The sequence below is a fragment of the Sinocyclocheilus anshuiensis genome, unplaced genomic scaffold (assembly GCF_001515605.1).
Source record: "Sinocyclocheilus anshuiensis isolate Anshui unplaced genomic scaffold, SAMN03320099.WGS_v1.1 scaffold1719, whole genome shotgun sequence".
NCBI classification, from domain to species: domain Eukaryota; kingdom Metazoa; phylum Chordata; class Actinopteri; order Cypriniformes; family Cyprinidae; genus Sinocyclocheilus; species Sinocyclocheilus anshuiensis.
The window spans coordinates 372,381-385,632 of record NW_015551147.1 but is presented as its reverse complement, the minus strand read 5'-3'; the positions used below and the strand labels follow the sequence as shown (position 1 = coordinate 385,632).

Here is a 13,252-nt window from a genome sequence, read left to right as displayed (position 1 = left end):
CTTCCCACACAGTGACGTAGACATGTGGGGGCGTGTTAGAACGAGCCGTTTTAGGTAGCTGTGGCTGACTCTTAACTTTTATAAAGAATATCTCTTTGGATTTGAGACTTTAGTCTTTGCAACTTCAGGGATCTTATCTATGCACAATCAGCTTGTAACACTCCAAAGAGAAAGGAAAACTTGAAATCGCATCATATGACCCCTTTAATTGAACAGATCTTGAATAACTCAACACAGTACATATCCAAGTTTGTTTCATGTTTAGATTAAAAGGAAATAGAAAAAACTATTTTCCCAACAGCAATTTGTGATGAAAGAAAAACAAACAACTCTTCACTAGTTGATCGAAACAAGCATTTATCCAAATCAGAACCATGTGAGCACTGAATGGATTTGAATTTGAGTAGGAGCATCACTGAGTAGGAGTTTTGTTGTGTTTGAACAAGCAGTGGTGTTGGTATTAGTTGTATCAGTATTTTTGCCTTTATTTTTGAATAATATTCTCCCATTTTTAAAATTGCAATTGAACTGTTTCTTACCCCACAAGCCAAAAAATGTTTTTTTCCCCTGATAGTTTTAAATATAAATCTGTTGAAATGTAGTGAGGGTTAGGGTTAGGTTTTTTTGAAGAAAAAAAAAGAATCCTTTTATTCAGTAAGGATGCATTACATTGATCAAAACATTGACATTAGATTTCTATTTCAAATAAATGCTGTTCTTTTGTAGTTTTGATTCAATGAAGAGCCTGAAAAGAAAAAGACCTGTTTCCACAAACAATTTAAGTAAACATATTTTTAAAATACAGGTGCATCTCAATAAATTAGAATGTCGTGGAAAAGTTTGATTAGCTGATTGGCATGTCACCATATTCTAATTTGTTGAGATAGTGAATTGGTGGGTTTTTGTTAAATGTGAGCCAAAATCATCACAATTAAAAGAACCAAAGACTTAAACTACTTCAGTCTGTGTGCATTGAATTTATTTAATACACGAGTTTCACAATTTGAGTTGAATTACTGAAATAAATAAACTTTTCCACGACATTCTAATTTATTGAGATGCACCTGTATATCTATATCATATTGTATACAATTTTACTCAAAGTATATTGAATTACTGGAAATTAATTTACTGGAAAACAAGGTGAACATACTGATTAAGATAATGACTTTGTTTATTGCTGTTGGCTTGCATAACAATAATGAACATCCGTTCATGACTTCATTCAGGTTGCTGGATCTATTATGGAAATGCATGCATGCATAATATTTTAAACAGCAGGGTTACTGTGCTAATATAAATAATCAAGCATTTAATGTAATTATTAACCCAAGACCCAGTTTTGTGGTTCCTTTCAAGACAGAATTACACTGAGGTCAATAAAGCTGATTTGAACACAAAAGGTGACACAAAGAGAGAGCGTTGTAAAGTAATGAAGTGCTGCATGGATTTCTGACCCATGAACAGGGGGGTCATTTTCTGTTCCACAACCCATCTCTCTTCCACAATGGTGGCGTTATGTGTGGACAGGAAAAAGTGATTTTGGTTTGAGATGAGCATTTGGCCTCCTGGCCTTCTGGTCTGATGGAAAACTGCAGTCAAGGGGAAACAGTCATGATGACTGGAGTCTGTGGGGAAACGAACGTGACGTCTCATCTGAGGATGGAACCACAAGAATGAAGAGAGAATGGAAATGAAGACGACACTAATGAGGTGGTGGATGTAGGGTTGGGCGAGAGAAATGAGGGTAGTGGGATGGTAAACAAGTGTTTTTAAAAAGGAATATAGGGAAGGGAATGGAGATCTCAAGAGAGGGAGGGTCAAAAGAGTATGTGTGGTGTCCTTATTCTCAACCTGGACCTCAGCATGAACTGACAGTTAAAGTCAGTGGGGTTATTGTTCTCTAGAACACAGACATCTCTGTGACCTTTCAACTTCTCAGCGCTCAATGCATCTGCAACTGTTCTTTTATATATTCCCCTAATATGGACATTTCATGCTTGTGGGATCTGACATCTCGCAGATGGGATGCATCCTGGAATAGATTGTGTGGAACAAAATGTGAGACTATAAATCCAAAACATAAACAGCGGCAATGTGTGTTAAAGATGACAGATTGTTTTATGTTTTTACTAACTGATCATTTTATGTCCCCTCTTTGTTGTCTGAAAAAAGAGAAGTTTGTTTACCATGATTCCTGAAGCAAAATGTTTTGTGTCAACTCCTTGCTCTTCCCATACACACATGCAATAGGCCTATATGCACATACGTTACATTTCTGTGTATAAAACATATTGTCATGAAGTAAAAAAAAATTATGCACATTTTTGGACATATATGTAATTTACATGTATTTGCATCCTAAAAACATGTTGGTAAAATATATAAGTAAATACTTTTTTTATACTAAATATAAAACCTAGACATGTCTTTAAAAATGTATTACAAAAACTTATATAAACATACAGATATTTTGTATATACTGTATAGTGTTACTTACATCTTACAACTTACATCATTATACATCACTTTATAGTATATTGCAATATCTTGGTATGTCATATATTACATTTTCATATGTTTTTTTCAACTGCATGCTAACACACATAAACTTTTCTCCGAATGACAATGCAGTTATTTTCAGAAATGTAATAAATAAAATAATACAATAAATTCAAATAAAAAATATGACAATTTCTAATAACAAATAACTGAATGTGGAACGTGCAAATGTTTGACATTATCAGCTTCAGTAATATCCATTTTAGCAGACATTATAACCTCCAATATTTCTTTTACGCAGCAAAGTTTCTATTCTTGCTATTGCTGAGTGCTTCTATTTTAGAAATCTTATTACGCTCATCCTTCATCCACTGCATACTTAAGATCTCCTTATAGATTCGCAATAATAAGGCCACTGTTACAATCTTTCATTTTGTGAGGTACTTCATGGAGGTATGTTTTGGATTTTTGTCTTGTTATTTCTTGCTTATCAGTACTTCCTGAATATGTTGATGGAGAATCCATTCATTCTTTCCTCCTCTCATATCTACAGGCTACCATATGACTCCAAAGCTTAACCAACCTCCCCCCATTCCTATTTACTGGCGTTTGGTTTTCTTCACATTCTTTTCTTTTTCATAAACCCCTAAATCTCCCTGCATGTCCTTTGTATTGATGTGAGGATTATACATTACCGTTCTTGATGTAAGTGTACAAGAAGTTCTATTTCTTCTGCCATATTTTATATGACAAAATTCCCTTTTAAAGTCCATTACTTTAATTACATTACAAACCATGAAAACTGCAGGCAGGAAGCATATAGATGGGTTTCCTCTGCTTTGTACGAGTCTGTTTTTCTCATCCTCTGCCAGCCCCTTAGAGGAACCCACAGTTGTTTAGCGTATCCAAAACATCCTGAGGGACTCAGACTTACAGTATTCATTAAGCTCTGGAATTGTCATCATCTGACTTAGATTAAGACCTACCAAGTCAATTTAGTTCTGAGACCTTTCAAAAAAACTCAAAGGATCAAGAACGGCCAGCTTTTTCCACAAAATGTAATATTTATAAAATGATATAAAATGTCCAGAGTTTGCATTCTATGTTTGTAATTTGCAGAAGTTAACCATTTCACCTAAAAACATGAACATAAAATATTAAAAATAGAAATAAATAGAAAAAAAAAATGCTTGCAGTTTCTTTGCTCTGGCATGAATAAACTGAATATATGCATTTTTGATTATTTATTATAAAATGACACTTCATTGATCTCACAAAGGAATATTTCCTATGACAAGTTTTCAGTCGAATCATTAACCACGATTGTCAAGTCATATTATTGCTTTATAGTGCTTAGTATGTTTGCCTGTATATTGGTCTTTGATACATTTATAACTTTTACCTTTTCTTTACTCTTTCATAGTGACAGCACACAGGAATGTTTCCTGGAATATCGATGAACTGTTCCATTCCAGCTGTGCATATATTCTCAGCTCTTTGGCTTCACTATGCCCTGAATATAAGGAGAGGATGACACAGGATTATCGTTATGACCACGTTTTTATTAATTTCCTTCTGTATTTTTGTCAATGCTCTGTCCAAAAACAATTTTTCAAAAGGAAAGAAAGTATAATTATTGCACAGAAGAAAGTATAATTATTGCATTTTATTATATGGCTCTCTAAAGTAGATGACTCTGATTGGTCAGATGTGGCATTCAGTGGTTAAATATTTCTTAATCTTGACTGTCATCCAAAGCTAAGTATACAGACAATCAGTTACCAGAGAGAAGTGAAACTGAGTATTTTCAACACTAGACTGAGATGTCTATTTTGCACTATTACGAAGTGTAACATGCTGTAGTTTTTGAAACAAAGCAAATTTAGTGTGGATTCAAGAAGAGCTTTCTGCTTTTTCAGCCCCCAGACAAATCTCCCAGCAGAGAGCTGTAACAGCTTGACAAGAGACTCACCAGAAACAATGGATGAAGGATAAATAAAACACTTTATATTGAAATCAACCTCTTTTCTCTAAACAGTGGTTGAGTAAGGAAATGGCACTGTATGGCTAACCCACCTAAATTTATATGTTGCAGACTTTGAATGAAGCATGAAACATGCAGAATGCTAAAAAAAAGTTATTATGGTCATACATTTGCAGGAGTAAAAATATAGGGTGGTGTAATGAGATTTATGCAGTCATTTCTGCTGGTGTCTTGTTTTGACATTTCATCAAGCGCCCAGGTAATATTTGCGACGAGTGCACGGGCTGCCTGCCTGATGACAAATTAGAGAGAAGACCTGAATGAAATATCAAAAAGTAATTTGATATTCCTCATCGACTTGATTAACATCATCACCTTAATCAAGACATGCAGGATTGAGTGGCGAGTTGATCAGCATTCAGATGAGATGTTTATAAACACAACTCACCCATTCATGAAATTGCACATGCCTCTGTCATGAATATGGATGAAGAGCATTTGGCTTATTCAAGGAACATTTTCAATCAAAAAAGAAAAAAACAATATATATTTTTTCTCAGAGACAAGCACTTTGGGAGTGATCCCTATGATAAATTTCAGACAAAAAATGATTGCTTGCTTAGATTTGTTGTGCTGCATTCCCAATGGTAAATCTCTCCCAGTTCCCTAGGGGTTTAAACATAACAAGTTATTTAAGATGAAAGTGGAAAGAATTTCACAGATATCAAGCCTTGGACAACAGCCCTCTTTTATCTTATCACACAACATTTAAAAGCTGTTAAAACATTTTAATTTAATCGTTATCGTAATTTTGCTACACTCCCCTGGAGTTGACACAATCTTGTCAAACTGGCAGAATAATCCAGCTGGTTTTGGATGATTACAGTTATTTTAGGGTTTTATTAACCATTTGAGGATGCTTGAATCTGTTATTTTGTTCTTTGCTGAAACCCCACAGTTTGTTTCAATTTGTCTTAATTCTTAGGGATTTTTCTCAGCATGTTTTCAGAAGGAAGGGAGAGAAGGGGGGAATCCATGTGAAAACATCTCCACAGGCTCTCAAACAGATGTCCATCGAGTGCACAGTGAGTTTAAAGTCTACACTCTTAAAAATAATGGTCCTTTATTGGCATCTATGCTTCTGTGAAGAACCTTTAGCATCCATGAAACTGTTCCACTGCACAAAAGGTTCTTTATAGTGGAAAAAGTTTCTTTAGATTATTAAAATGCTCTTCCCTTTAAGAAAAAAAAAAGTTTTTGTTCACTGGTTCTGTGGGGAACCCAAAATTGCTCTTCTGTGGCATCACAGCGAAAACCCCCTTTTTGGAACCTATCTATCTATCTATTTATCTATGTCTGTCTGTCTGTCTATCTATCTATCTATCTATCTGTCTGTCTTTCTATCTATGGTGAATTATTTCACTTGCTCGAACCACCATTATCCAACACGTAATCAATTTACAGTTTTTCTCAGTCGCTTTGGTACATTTCTCTGTATATTGTAAAATGCAAGTGGAATACTGTAATATTGTATGAAGCATTACAGAAAGTATACAGTATTACAGTACAGTGCCTATTGTTAGATTACATATCTGTTCTGTCGACAAAAAGTCTGAATGATTGAGGACACAGTTGTTCTCCCAACATTTGGCTGCACCCTTCGACCAGCCTCAGCCATTGTAAGCCCATGATTGAGAACGTGGTCTACACGTGTGGCTCTTATCTCATCAGGAACACGCATATGTCCTCTGCCTCTTCTGCCTCTTCCTCTGTTTTGCCTCCCAACTCTAATGGCACTCTTTATCTCCCTTAGTCTTATGGCATTGTTTTCTACAACCATGGTGCAAATAGCCTCCTCCTGTTCAGGTGTGAAAAGGGGCCCTCTGCCACCCCTGTGAAGTTGTCTTGCAGTCCTATGTGGAAAAAAATATAGGAATGCAAAACACAAAATTGAGTAAGATAAAATGTCACTGTTTAAAGTAGACTTACTGTATATTGTAAAATGCAAGTGGAATACTGTAATATTGTACATAATCATTTGCATGGATGTACCAAAGCATTTGCAACTTGTTCAAAGAAATGAGAAACTGCTTTTTTGATGTGCACAAGTGACACAATGATGTGAAGATTGAACAGGTAGTTTTGAGAATTTCAATTCTGATCTGAGAAATGTTGCAAAGCGACTGAGAAAAACTGTAATCTGTTTCTGCATCGAGACAAGACCCAGCTGTTCAATCTCTGATTCTGAGTTGAGAGCAGACCATTGAACAAACACGTGGATGTGACAGTGTTAGTCAAATCCCATTCGTTACGGCGAATTAAATTTTGATTTCCCAGAGGGCAGCTCTCTTTGAAGAGGTGGGCTGCTGGCACTGATGGAGCGATAGACAGAGAGCGAGAGAGAGCGATTAGCTCTGAGACATGGCATCGGAATCTAGAGCATGCTGCTGTAACAAACACACCAAGTGTAGCAAGTTTCTGAAATATGAGAAAGTAAGCTAAGCCTATAGTGTAGAGTTCAAAATATATACAAATGAATTCTGTGTAATTACACTTCTGAGGTTCACAAAAAGTAGAACTTTTACAGAAATTATAGATCGTTGCATCACAGGAGTGATGGTCTGTTTTAGGATTTAAGTTGGAACTCTGACTCATTTTCCAATCTTTGTCACAGCAGCAGATCGCTGTGCAATTGCTACACATTTATTCTATTGCAAAGTATCAGGGGTATGATATCCTGTCATCCTGTCAGTGTCTATACACATATTTGAAAATGATTGCTTAATACATAATGTATCATGCTAAAAAAGTTCACGAAGTAACATAGAAACAAGCTAGTCGATGATGGGCCAACTTTAGACAAAAATGACTTCATTTCCGAATAATTTCTGGCATTAAGGGAATATTACCAAATATATGTTTTCCCACAGCATAGTGCCATTCCAGTGAAATAAGAATTTCCTGCAAGACAAGCAATGTGAGAACTTATGTGTTGGTGAATTTGTCACTGAGTCAGTATGACTCATAATCTCAGTAGATTTCCCAATAATTCAAAGGTCCGTCATTCAGAAAGCTCAACAGATTATTTTATTGTACACTAAATTTTAATTAACCCTTAAATGAGTACTGTGAATTCAGACATACTTATTTTGCCACATACTCTTTTTCACCTACTAAATAGGCTAGTACATAAGTATGTGATTTCGGATACAGCAGTGCCTTATTATTATAACATTGCTGCAGTGCTTGTCTTGCTGCTTGCTATACAGTCATTATCGCATTAATACTTTACAGTCATTATCAAACATATGGTCATTATCTGGTCATCTAAATAAATAACTGAATAAATAAGTAAATAAACCCTGATAAAATTCTTTTTCCACATAATTGCCTTAATGTGGTTTATTTTGTGAGCTGAAACTTAGACTTTCAAATAGCTTATTAATGTAATTGGCTTAAAATGGCAATAATAATAATAAAAAGCCTTAAAAAAGCATTCATATAAATACCACTCAAACCATAACCCATTTTATTATCTTTCAAATGTATCCAATTGTCATCCCCCATATTTAGTTTGACAAATGAAAAGTTACTGAATGAGGAGGACAAACCTCAAGTCTTTTCTCAATAACTTCTGGATCTGATGAATACTTACAGTACAGCTAAATAGATTTTGGAGAGACTGACTCTTGGTTATTGTTTTACATTTGTGGCCTGACAAACTGCCAAGCCTACTGTCTGAGTGCTGGAAAACAGATTAATCAATTTCAAACCAATCAATAACAATTATGTAATGACTTCTGTTCAAACTGCTCATGCTTCTTTTCATTTATTCTGGCATCTCTACTGCAGTGAATTCATCTTGTATAACCATTCAGTTTTTTCTCCCATTGGAAAAAGTAACTGTGGTTTGCCAAAGGTTTTAAGTTTTTGGTTTTACCATGTGCACAACCACACAACATCAATCTCAAAGCTCATGGTCCTTTGTGAATCCATTAAAGGGAAGATGAGCAAGGGGGATGTTTACAGTATTTTAAGTGAATGCTATACACACACCATCTTGTAGATAAAAATAACTAGTGCAGTGCAAAGCTGGTTTCCTTTGCCAAAAACAGTTTTCTGAATAAACTATGACTATGACAGTCAATTAGAACAAACATGCCAACATTGCTGAAAGGGTTTGTGTTTAAACCTTTTTCAATAAATCAAACAATTTTGAAATTTGCTTGTACTTCTGTCACGCTTACTTTTATATGAGGTATCTATGCTTAGGCTACATTATTATTTCATACAGCGTATTTATTGAGGCCTACATATTGTTTAGCGAAACTGTCACAAAATTCACATTTCAACAGATTCAGTGTTACAAAAAACGTCGTAGGCCTATGGCTTTTCACAGAACAACAGATGTTAGCCAACCCTTCATGTTTAATGCTTTAGCCCAACATTTTGCCCATTCTATTCTGTTTTATTATTAATCTCAAGTAGATTGAGTTCATAAATAGCTGGGATTGGTGGGAGCAAGAGAGAGAGAGAGAGAGAGAGAGAGAGAGAGAGACATTGTGGTTGAATACAGTCAGAAAGGCTTTCATCAACTCGGTCGCTCAGAAAGTTCTCTGTATCGCGGTCCGCTTTACCGTCATCAAACGCAAACACACGCGTTCACTGGAATATTAAAACTGGACAAGTTGTCAAGGTAAGTTTTCTACGCGAGTAATGTGACTGTATTTTTTGACAGGAATGTTCGAGGCTTTACGTGTTACACTGGATCAAGCTAATAAATTTACCCTTTATATTAGAGGACAGTGAGTTTTTGTTATAGCGACGCTCCATCTGACACTGGCTGGATGATAAAGCGTCAAACAGATGATTTCTAAAACTTGTCCATTGAGAAGCGCTTCATAAATAGCGGCTCTCATCAGGATTTTCACACGCACAATGTTTCATTCAGATCGATGGGATGCTGCTGTGACAAGATTCGCTGTGTGCGACCTCAGGCAAGTTCAACGGCATTATTACCCTTACAAACCTTTTTTACCATGGTAACCACAGTTTACGCCAAAATACCATAATTGCAGTTATTGTCACTGTATAAATCAGAGGAGACCGGGGTCGGTTGGTACGATATCCACTTTGTTGAATATCTCTTGTGAAACAAACATCACTTCAAGTCCTTGCAAACAACATAAATTCATGTCACAAAATATTTAGACTCTTAACTTTTGTTAATTATTGACCAAAATTATGTTGTGCATTTAGGCTATACCAACCCATTTCAGGCTGAGGGGTTGGTTCGTTGAACACATTTTCACAATATGATTATTTTAATTAAAAAGCCTATGAAAATTCAAGAGATGTGATTAATCTTAACCATTTTCACAGTCTGTGGGGGAAAAAGGGTTAAGTAAAAAAAAAGAGTTATTTATTAAATGTTTTTTTTTTTGGTGATGATGACTAACACTAAGTTAGCAGTTATTGTAGAAAAACAGTGTTTTTGTGAATGCTAGGGTTACCATGGAAAATTTTTGGAAGGATTGACTATTGTTCTTGAACTATTTTTAGGTACCTACAGTACAGCACACTAAACACACTTGTGTTTCTATAATTAATCACACATCATGTAATGTGATTTATGTACTGTATAAAGAGAATATCTTATGGAATATAAAATGTTATTTTATTATGGAAAAATAGCTTTTCCCAAGTAATTAAATATGTCATGACAAATTTCAGGCCATTTTCCAATCGATTGAGGCTTTGTCCAATTTCCAGAGCTTGCACCTAACTCAGACACTCCATTTACCACCATCCAGTAAGCTCCACTCCTGACTATGATTTTAGGAATGGGGTTTAAGGTGAGGGAAAGAGACTGGTTGGAATAGTGTCCTATAGGAACAGCAGTGGATGTTGGTAGAAGAACATGTCTCACTTGGTTATCGTATTGTGTGTATTTCCCCCATGGAATATACTGACAGCTATCTAAGAGAAAAGAACAGATGGATCTAGTCTTACATTATTCAACGGCATCAGGTTGCATCTACGAAATACATGTCGAAACCTGTTGAAATCCATGCTGTACCGTGAAGCACCTGTTTATCAGGCTGTAGCTGGTTAATTATAACCAGCAATGAATTCAGAGCAATTTAAGATAATTAAGATAATTTAGAGAATTCAATAGGCTGGATTGATTGTTTTTTTAGTAGTAGATATGTTAGAAATGAAAGTGTTGCTCTATTACCTCAGGAAATTGCCATGGAGTGCTTTCATGTTTGTCATGGCTACTGCACTCTGGAGTGTCTACAAGGCTGTGATGTATTAGTAATTGTTGGCACAAGGAGTGTGCATTGGATGGCTGGAGAGTCTCTTCCTTAGAAAGACATTCACCAGGCTCAGATCTTAACAGCTGCAGAATATATAACTCAACGCTGAGTCAACATGCTATCCATACCAACAACCAAACCCTTCATCGCTCTGACCCACTGTCTGCCCACACACACACACACACACACACACACACACACACACACAGACAGTCTGACCCTATGCCTGCAAGTGCACTCATACACCCATAGTCAAACAAACACACATATACACACACTTATACACACACAGACACATTTCCGTTTCACATGGCATAAAATATTTATAGTATGAAGGGTCTGGTTTGTGTTTCTTATGAAATCAATCATATTTTAGCACTTATGTTAAGAAGTAAACATTTTAGCACTCACCTTTTCTTACCTTCAGACTTTTCTTTGGCATTGTAGTAGGCAACAACAACATTTGCTACTTTGTTTTTATTATAATGGACCAATTCTGTTTATACCGTAAAGCAAATAGTGTTTCCTACTATGCGTATTCTATTTATATTGCATCCAGTCACATTGCATTATTTTCTGTTCATATCAAAAAACTCCCAATGTAATTTTCTTATTACATGTCAGATTTATGTCAGATGTTATGTCACGGTCATTGAGCACAATTTTTTTAATGGTTTGCTTGGCCTATGATAAGAAAAACAGAAGCATCATTTTCATCATCATAACTTTAACATAAAAATATGCAATTTCTTCTGGAATGCTATAAGAGTACATTTTATATTATGGAGACTTTTCATGTAGTGTTCATTTTGCTTTCAGCAGTGAGATGAAACTCAGTAGTGGGAGTCAGCAGGGTCTCTCAGACCTCACACTATAGGGCTCAAGGCCTTTATTAACATTTCTCTTCCCTTTTCTTCTGAGAGTCGCAAAACTTGGCCTAACAGGTAGACAGATGCCCTTTGGCTTCTGACATGGAGATGTGTTTGTGTTTGTGTGTGTTTGTATTCATGTGAATGTCTCCTTCTTCCTACCTATGTGTGTGTGTTTGTGACCGGCCTCCCCTCCCCCTCCCCCTCCCCTGGCAAACCCCCTCTTTGTTTTTTTTTAGAAAATGAAAGCTGCCTCCCATAACCTTTGAGGAAAATAAAAGGGGATGAAAGTGGGAAAAAAAGCAAATGAGAAAGAATTCAGTTATTTATGGCTCTTGTCATCTGTTCACTGGCACGATTTATGCTCTATAAAGGTTCTCCATTCTCTCTTTTTGCAATTTCATACCCCAGCAAATCAGATATTACACAGCTTTGAATTTTTAATATTGTGTGGTCTGTGCAAGATAGAAAGAGAGATCTTTTAAAATCTTTGAAAGCAGTTTAAATCAAGTAACCTAACTTTCATTCTACAAGAGAGAGAACAGGGCTAGTAGTCACAAGGGCTGGAAATCTCAGGAACTATAAAGTTTTGAGCCAAAAGTCCAAATGTTTGGTTCCAAACAGTTCAAAACCCTTATAAATAGAATACATGTAGGCCTATATATATATACAGTGGTGTGAAAAAGTGTTGGCCCCCTTCCTGATTTCTTATTTTTTTGCATGTTTGTCACACTTTAATGTTTCAGATCATCAAACAAATTTAAATATTAGTCAAAGATAACACAAGTGAACACAACATGCAGTTTTTAAATGAAGGTTTTTATTATTAAGGGAAAACAAAATCCAAAACTACATGACCCTGTGTGAAAAAGTGTTTTCCCCCTACTACCATTCAAAAGTTTGGGGTCAGTAAGATTTTTTTAAAGGTGACATATTATGCCCCTTTTCACAATATGTATTCCCAAAACAAAGCTACTGGGTTAATCTTTTTCACGTTTCCTTGGTTGGTAGATGCCCCGGGGACCTGATTATAGCACTTAAAACCTGGAAAAGTCAGATTTTCATGATATGTCACCTTTAAAAGAAATTAATAGTTTCATCCAGCAAGGACATAAATTGATCAAAAGTGACAGTAAAGTCATAATGTTACAAAATATTTTTATTTCTATATATGTTATTAAAAATGTATTGTGGTTTAAAAAAAAAAAAACAACTGTTTTCAATAATAATAAATGTGACCCTGGACCACAAAACCAGTCTGAAGTCGCTGGGGTATACTTTAAGGAAAGTACTGTTAAAATCCACTTGGTGATAGAGTCCACAAAAGTCCTGAACATATTCCTCAATGGAGCGATTACCTTGACGGAGGCGAACTAGGCTATCTGCTGGGTTCATTTTGGGGGTCGTGTATTCTGTAAAGAATCATCAACTGAAGGCGAGTTGAATAGTGAGAACCCAAGTGCAGTTTTATTTACAGTGATCCAAACATAATCCGAGACTTGACTTGACTTGACATGAACAGACTTGACTTGACTAGGCATGAACAGACTTGACTTGGCATGAACAGACTAGACTCA

General features: G+C 35.7%; 1 protein-coding gene across 1 annotated transcript in view; it reads left to right on the top strand.

Moving 5' to 3' along the window:
• The first annotated feature begins 9,050 nt into the window (after positions 1-9,050).
• LOC107663285 (carbohydrate sulfotransferase 15-like) overlaps positions 9,051-13,252 on the top strand; it is a 25,729-nt gene continuing 21,527 nt past the window's right edge. The window contains exon 1 of the mRNA XM_016453462.1: positions 9,051-9,182. The gene's annotated coding sequence lies outside the window, so the exon portion shown is untranslated. The remainder of the gene's footprint in view (positions 9,183-13,252) is intronic.